The sequence below is a fragment of the Mus caroli genome, chromosome 14 (assembly GCF_900094665.2).
Source record: "Mus caroli chromosome 14, CAROLI_EIJ_v1.1, whole genome shotgun sequence".
NCBI lineage: Eukaryota > Metazoa > Chordata > Mammalia > Rodentia > Muridae > Mus > Mus caroli.
Window position 1 is genome coordinate 75,911,729 of NC_034583.1, and position 8,353 is coordinate 75,920,081.

Sequence of the window (8,353 nt, forward strand, 5' to 3'; positions counted from 1 at the left end):
AAGAAGAAGAAGAAGAAGAAGAAGAAGAAGAAGAAGAAGAAGAAGAAGAAGAAGAAGAAGAAGAAGAAGAAGAAGAAGAAGAAGAAGAAGAAGAAACTTTACTTTCTGGGCCTTTGAGCTGGAAATGTTCTGCTTCTTCTAATCATATATTCTTAGGTTTAGTCTTCTCATAGGTTCTCAGATTTCTGCAGGTCTTGAGTCAAGAACTTTTTGAATTGAATATTTTCTTTGTCTGATGAAACTCTTTCCTCTGTTGTAAATTAATGCCTGAGATTCTTTCTTCCATCTTTAGTATTCTGTTTGTTATACTTGAATACGAGGTTGGTATTCACTTGCCTAGATTTCTCATTGCTAATATTTGCTGAGTTTGTAGAGTAGTTTTGTTGTTCTTGTTGTTGGTGGTGGTGGTGGTGATTTTGTTGGCTTTTTGTTGTTTCTTTTTGTCATCGTCGTCTTTTTGTTGTTGTTGTTGTTTCATTTTGCTTTCTTTGGCTTTGATTTTTGGCATTCTTTAAGGGATTTATTGATTTCTTTAAATTATTTGTTTGCCTTTATTCATGATTTCTTTAAGGAATTTTCCCTCTTTCTTCTTTAAAGAGCTCTATCATCTTCATAAAGTTCTGTGTAAGGTTGTGTGTGTGTGTGTGTGTGTGTGTGTGTGTGTAATTGTGTGTGTTTCAGCTGCATTAAAATATCCAAGTCTTGCTCTCATAGGATAGTTGGACTCTGGTGCAGCATAATGCCCTGGCTATGTTTTATTTTGTTCTTACATTGACATTTAGACATCTGTTTTGGTGATGATTTTAGTTCTGTACTATCTTTGTCGGATGTGCATTTTTATTTCCTGGCTTTTGTTTTCTTTTTGGTCTTCTGGGCTTTGTGTCCTGGATTTCTGGTGGCCTGGTTGACCTCCTATCAACTAGGGAGATTCTGACCAAATTGAGGGATTTACTTCTTGCCACTTGCTTGTCCTTTTTTACACTGGAGGAGTGTGTGTGTGTGTGTGTGTGTGTGTGTGTGTGTATTCTTCTGACTGGTATAGTCAACACATGAATAGCTGGAGACTCTTCCTCTGACTGTTGTGGCTTGCACATGAGCATCTGGAGACTGCTAGACTTGGGGGCAGGGGCCTGATCACTGGACTAGAAGATAATGTAGGATAATCAGGGATGTAAAATAGATCTTTGGAAGTTTAGTTAAGGGTTGGGGTTGTTCATCTGGCAGGGGCTCACTCACCTAGACTTCTGACTAGTTTGGGTTCCACATGAAATAGACTTTTTGATATTCTAACCATGATCTTGAAAAGAAAATAATTAAATTGGATGACATTGTAACCTGAATCTAGTATTTTGACAGGATATTAAAAATAGTTGCACAAATTAACTTAATGAACAAATTAATACTGTTAAAATAGTCTTATTTATTTAAAATATACTTTGTTATACAGATAGCTTAGTAGTATTTTTTTGTCCCGAGTGCATTAAAGCTGACAACCAAAGACAGAGAAGAAAAGATAAACGAACATTCCCCCACAATTAATTTAGTCAAAGCATTATTAAGAATTTGGGGATAATCACTTCAGCACTATTCTTTCTTCTTGGGGATGTGAAGAAAAGTTCTGGGGAAGCCTCATGCACTAGAGTTGGGATTAGAAACTCATATAGCACACTGGAAATCAGGTTATATAATTCTCAAAAGCTAAGCATAGATCTGCCATATGACCCAGCTTTATCATTCCTTGACTTTTGCCCAAAGCTGACATACTATTTCACAAAATCATGATCAGCAATGTACAAGAGAAATTTTATTTATACTAGCTAGGAAATATAAGCTACATTAATATCCTTAAACTTATGACTGGATAATAACTCTTTGTTATATATAGACAATTGGATACAGGGAAGTGAAATGTAGTGGGTAGGGGGGAGAATAATTCTCCAAAAGAATAACAGGACAAGCATTATACAGGGGGATGGAAAAATAGGGGACTTCTTAACTGGCATGAGTGAAGGGAGAGCAGTAGTGAGGAAGAGGGAAAGAAGAACACACATGCATGTTACATAGATGCATATATATATACATATATATATATATATATATATATATATATATATATATATATATTATATCATTTGGGCTGATAATGCTATCCCAGAGGGATGTAGACTAGGAGAACACAGAATTATCTCATTTTGAGTTGTTATCATGGAAGTCCAAGAGCTGTTCCACCCCAAACAATATGAACAATTGTCATTGTCCCTGTCTGCTTCCTAGAGTCTTTATATAAGTCCTTGTCAAAAGCACTAAGGAATTCAGATACAGGACTAGGAATTGGAACTGGAAGTGACCTCAGGGGCTATATGAGATGCCAAAAGGGAAATTATCCAGAGATCTACAGAGAGGAAGAACTACTTTTTCTCATGAATAAGCATATTTATTGTTTATCTAATAGCCAATGGCCAGTCTTAAAAACAAATCCATATTAGTAGTACTAAGTGGACTCAAGTTGTGAATACATATATATATATGTGTGTGTGTGTGTTCTATTAATATATTATCTTAAGAGAGAGAGAGAGAAATGGAAGTGATGGGATTGGGTTGGATATAGAAGGAGCTTGTAGGAGGATGAAATGAGGAATTAATATGATCAAAGTACATTGTCTGAATTCTGAAAGAATGAATGAAAAGTTAAAACAAAATTGAACATTTGAATCAGTACATAAAGCTTTGCTTTTCTATACACCTTACAAGTTAATTTGACAACTGGTTTTTATGTTCTTTCCTTAAAATTATTTTAGGAGTGTATACCTGAAGTTTGACGTTTATTGTAGAAAGAGAATTACTAAAAGGCTAAATTATTTACATCATAACATCATTAACAAAAGATGAGCATCCTGTTTTCTTACCACACATCATGAGTAAACTAACCAGTGAGGTCTATGGTAAGTTTCAGATTTAAAATTTAATCATTTGTCTGCTTCTATTATAAACAAACTTCAAATTAATATCCTTGAACAAAAATCTCAGAGGTATCTTGGTACTTAAAATAATAAAGAAGTATAAAACAGTATTTTTTTTTAGTTACATCAATCTTTTTAACTTTTAATCTCTTGTACATTGCATTTTGACATCAGTTTTGCTTCCCACTTCTCCTAGTCGCTCGTCTCACATTCTCTCTCTCCTGCATCAGCCTCTACTCTGTTGCTCCCCTCTCCAAAAATAAGAGCAGGACACACAGGAATAACCATCAACTTTGGCTTAGCAAGATATAATAAACCCTTATGGTCACAAACCCTTATGTCACAGCTTGATATGGCAACCTAGGAGAAAAATATCCCAAGCATGGACAAAACCATCAGCGAAAAACCCCATTGTAACTGTTAGAAGTCTCACAAGAACAGTAATCTGAACAATCTTTATTTTATTTTATTTTTTTTTATTACATCTTTTCCTCAATGATATTTCCAATGCTATCCCAAAAGTCCCCCATACCCTCCCCCCTACTTCCCTACCCACCCATTCCCATTTTTTTGGCCCTGGCGTTCCCCTGTACTGGGGCATATAAAGTTTGCATGTCCAATGGGCCTCTCTTTCCAGTGATGGCCGACTAGGCCATCTNTTGATACATATACAGCTATAGTCAAGAGCTCCGGGGTACTGGTTAGTTCATAATGTTGTTCCACCCATAGGGTTGCGTATCCCTTCAGCTCCTTGGGTACTTTCTCCAGCTCCTCCATTGGGGGCCCTGTGATCCATCCAATAGCTGACTGTGAGCATCCACTTCTGTGTTTGCCAGGCCCCGGCATATTCTCACAAGAGACAGCTATATCTGGGTCCTTTCAGCAAAATCTTGCTAGTGAATGCAATGGTGTCAGCGTTTGAATGCTGAACAATCTTAAAGAAGATGTAGAGGACTCAACTCAGACCCATACAGGGTCTATGTTTATTGATTCAGTTTCTGTGGTCTTCTATGAGCCCTGTAGTTAATTCTATGAGCAGGAGTCTCTTGGTGTCCTGAAACCCTCTGGCTCCTATAATCCTCCCATCACCTCTTCTGCAGGGTTCCCTTGCTCCAGCTATTGTTTGGCTGTAGGTTTCTGAATCTGCTCTCATCAGTTATTGGATGACACCCTCTGATGACAATTTGGCTAGGCTAATCAAGCAAGTACCAACACAATACATTCTTACTAAAAAAACACACTACAGAAATTAGCCAAAAGCACATGCACACACAGGATCTTAAGGAAGTTAATTTTTCTCCTTGAGACTGTCCCATCCCTGGCTATTAGCAACAAAATTATAATGGCCGGATTTTTTGTATTAAATTGTACTGTTAGAAAACTGCAGTAGGCATATCATAATGTGTAGATACAAGTATATTTGTGTTCACTGCAGAAATTATACAATTTTTGGACTGTTGTATGATTTTTAACAGGCTGAAAACAATTTATGGTGAAATTATTGGAAGAAACATGAAAAGTAAATTTACATGATGGAACTTGGGTACTGGGAATGTTATTCTAGATTGTATGATGGAAGAGATTAGAAATTAGAGGGCTCTTAGAAGCATTCAGCTAAAGGAGCACCTGAAATGGTCTATCAACCCAGATGAAAAAAATCAAAGCCTGATGACTTCAGGGTTTAATATGTCAAAGCTTTAGGGTTCATTTTTGTTGGTATAAGGTTTTCTGACTAAAACAACTGCCTGTAAGGATAACATCCTTGATCATACTAGCTTTTAAATCTGCCTTCTATAACATGACTTTGTCATTAAAAAAATGATTTCCCTATAGACAATACATACCATGACAAGTTGCTTGTTTAAACAGAAGACTTACCCATGTTAAAATCTTTGTGACTGTAAGTCAGTCACATAAAATGCACTGTAGCTCTTGTTGTAGAACTGGCAGATATCATTGTCTGAGTTCAAAGCAATCATTTGTTGAGTAATGCCTTTGAAACTCTTATAGCATTTTTTCTAATATGGGCTAAATATCCATTTAGGTAGAGAATGTTTCAAGTTACTGCTGCATTAAAATATATCTCACTTAAATTTTACCAGGGTTTTGAAAATTGCCCCTTTACCAAAGTTCAAGTATAATATTAGCTTCACTTCTCTCCCTTTATTTCTTTGAAATTCTGGAACAGCACTGTTATTGTTTTGTTTATAAATTTCTTAATGCATACACTCTCTAATCTCACATTCACACAATCATGATTCTATCTCTGTTGCTGTGTTTCTGCACCAGTTTCATCACTAGTTCTTAATAAGACTCCATTCTTTGGCATATGATTTCTTTTTTATGTTCATATGGAAAGTTTTTCAGATGTTCAGAGGAGGATGTTGATGAAAGAGTCAAAGCTTCTACTTATAGATGATCAAATCTAGAGATTCTAACATTCAATTAATATAGAGTTATGGTGTCAATTATTGTTATTATAGTACCATTTAAATAAGTCAAACATCATTTGTAAACCTTAAATATATGTTCCTACTTGAAACAGGAGTTTTATGGTGAAGATCAGAATAAACAACTATGACCATTTTATGTGTTTGATCTGTAGATTGCTTTCCATGTTGTTAAAACTGCTATTGCCAGCATCCTTCATCCATTTCAGTCTTTAAATTATTGGAAGATTTGGTTACAGTCAAAGCAGTCCCTGTTCATGTTGAAGGAACAATACAATAAGATGATGTGGATGTTGGAAACTAAAACTGATTCTCTTTTAGTTGAGATCATCTATTGCAACTTTAACATCGTGAAGATACTCTCAACTGTCTCCTAAAAGACTAGGAATGGCCTTTCTGGGATATTGTAGCATGATGATTGCTGGTCTTCCAGAACATCATTCATGTACCCTTCTTTGCTTCTATGTCCTTGGCAAAGTCATGCAGGAATTGAAGAAGAATCTCGATGTACTTCCTCCACATGTCAATTATGGATCTGACCTGGAGAAAGCTGTTGAACATGATGATTAGAGCCATAAGAAATGCATCCTGAAATATATTAAGAGCCTGGATGTTCCTGTGACAGTAAAAGTGACACATTCTTTCCTTTGCCATTGAAGTTTGCATTGCCTTCAGTGATCATGTTGAAAGGCTCATTTGCTGACATGATGTTGAACTTGTCATAAAAGTATGGGTGTGTACTTTCTGGACCACATGATTTCTAAGGTGTTAGCATTACTACAAGAAAAACATGAGCAATATAGGGAGGCCCACTGCTCCTGGAATGACTCTATCTGAATCACTTCCAAGACAGCAAGTCTCCCTTCCTGTTAGTTTCCATCTTATGCCTCAAGCCGAACTGGAGAGGTTTAGATAACTCTGTGTCTAACATCTATCAATCAATTCTACATCAACTAGAGATGAAAAATAGTAGCATAAACTGAAAAAGATAAGACACATATATAGAAATTATAAACAATTAAAATCTTCAGTAAAAAATATAGAAATCAAAGAAACTGGAGGAGTCCAAACGAGATGGATTTTCTTGATCTAATTCGAAAAGATTCATAAAGAAAAACTTTCTAAAATTTATAATACTGAATAACCTTGTTCCATGCATTCAATTTTACAAAATATTCTAGCTTTACTAAATTTTGCAGACTCCACAAGAAGCTCTGCAGAATTTCCGTAAATATGGCACTAAAATAATTACTTCATGTATAGTACACACGTCATCATATTCATTTGCCATTTTCATGGTGGCTTGTCTTTTCAACATTTTATTATTCATTTATGATAGCTATTACAGGCCTTTCAGATTCTATCTTGCTCTCTGGAGGAGTATTTATGAGTGTTATAGGGCTCTTATGAGAAGACCCAAAGATAGTTAGTGCAGAAACACTGTGAAATACTATATTAATACAGGGAAAGACTGGCACTAAAAAATCTGAAGTTATTTCAGAGTTCCCCTTGATGAAGATTAAAAGGCAAGTTGCTCCTGGTGAGGTTTCCTTTTCACCCAAGAGAACTGCGTTATTTTTGACACGGAAGTTTGAAAGCATAAATTATCACATTTCTGCTCATAGAGCTGTTTTGCAAAGGTCACCAGGAGGAAAGTAAGACAGGGTTTAGGATGTACCATCTATACAAGCAGGTTTGGGAACACAGTTTACAAGTCCACTGCAGACATCCTTGCAGAATATAGCAATGTAAACATGCATGGTATATGTAAAAAACAAATGTCTCTTCCTAGCCAGAAGAAAGAACACAGATCAGTTTTTGTCCAAACAGTTCTGTCAAAGATCTTAGAATGCAAAGAGCTTTGTGCCTATCCCCACATTACTGCACCCTAACCAGCTAGTAGAGTATCTGACATACCAGACCTTCAAACAGTATTTGATCAATGACTACATGAAAATTGAAAAATTCCCTATTAGTTTATAAGTAATTATCATTTTTCTTTACAATGGACAACACTTTCTTCTTCAGTTTAAAAATACAATACTTATACATGAAATTCTCAAGTTCTTTAAAAAAAATCCTTTTTTTTTAAAGAATAGAATGGTATATATTTTAACGTCCAAGAAAATAGTTGTCATTTTCCATAACTTTTGATACTTTACTTTGTATTGCATGACATTTCCTGGTCAAACTAAAAATTAAAGAAAAAAAAGATGCCTATGTACTCCAGATAGAGAACAACTACTGACCAAAATTAGTTGTACTCTCTTCAACGCCAGCTTAGTCAACTTTGAAATTTACTGAAATTACTTTCAGAATCACAGACAACTCTCAAACTGCAATAACATATAGGAAGCTGCACCAGTAGACTCATGCTTGGTTGATCATTTATCTGCTTTGAATTCATGGGGAGTATCTGCTATAGGATTTTTTTTATTTTATAATTTATTTCATTTTATTATGTATGTGAGTGTCTTGCTTGCATGTATATGTGTATGTGTATGTATATGCAAGGGGTTCTTGAGTGTTTTGAATCCCAGAAATCTTCTGAATTTTGTGAACCTATTGTCTCTTGCTTCCATTCATGAAGGAAGGCTAACAAACCTGATCTGACTAGAGCTCGCATGAGTGAACAAAACTGCTTAACTTCAAATCAGTAGAGGCTCTGTACAACCTGAAGGAAACAGGTTAACCACATTTATTTTAATTAAAATAAGTAAAAATTAACATTTTAGTTAATTCATAAACTACTAAATTTATGCCTTTAAAATAATGTATTTTCATAATGTTTAGTAACTGCTTATAAGACTTGAATTTAGAAATTAATGAAATTCTAGGATTTTTTCTTTTTTTTTGATTTTTAATATTTTTATTACATATTTTCCTCAATTACATTTCCAATGCTATCCCAAAAGTCCCCCATAGCGCCCCCCACTTCCCTAC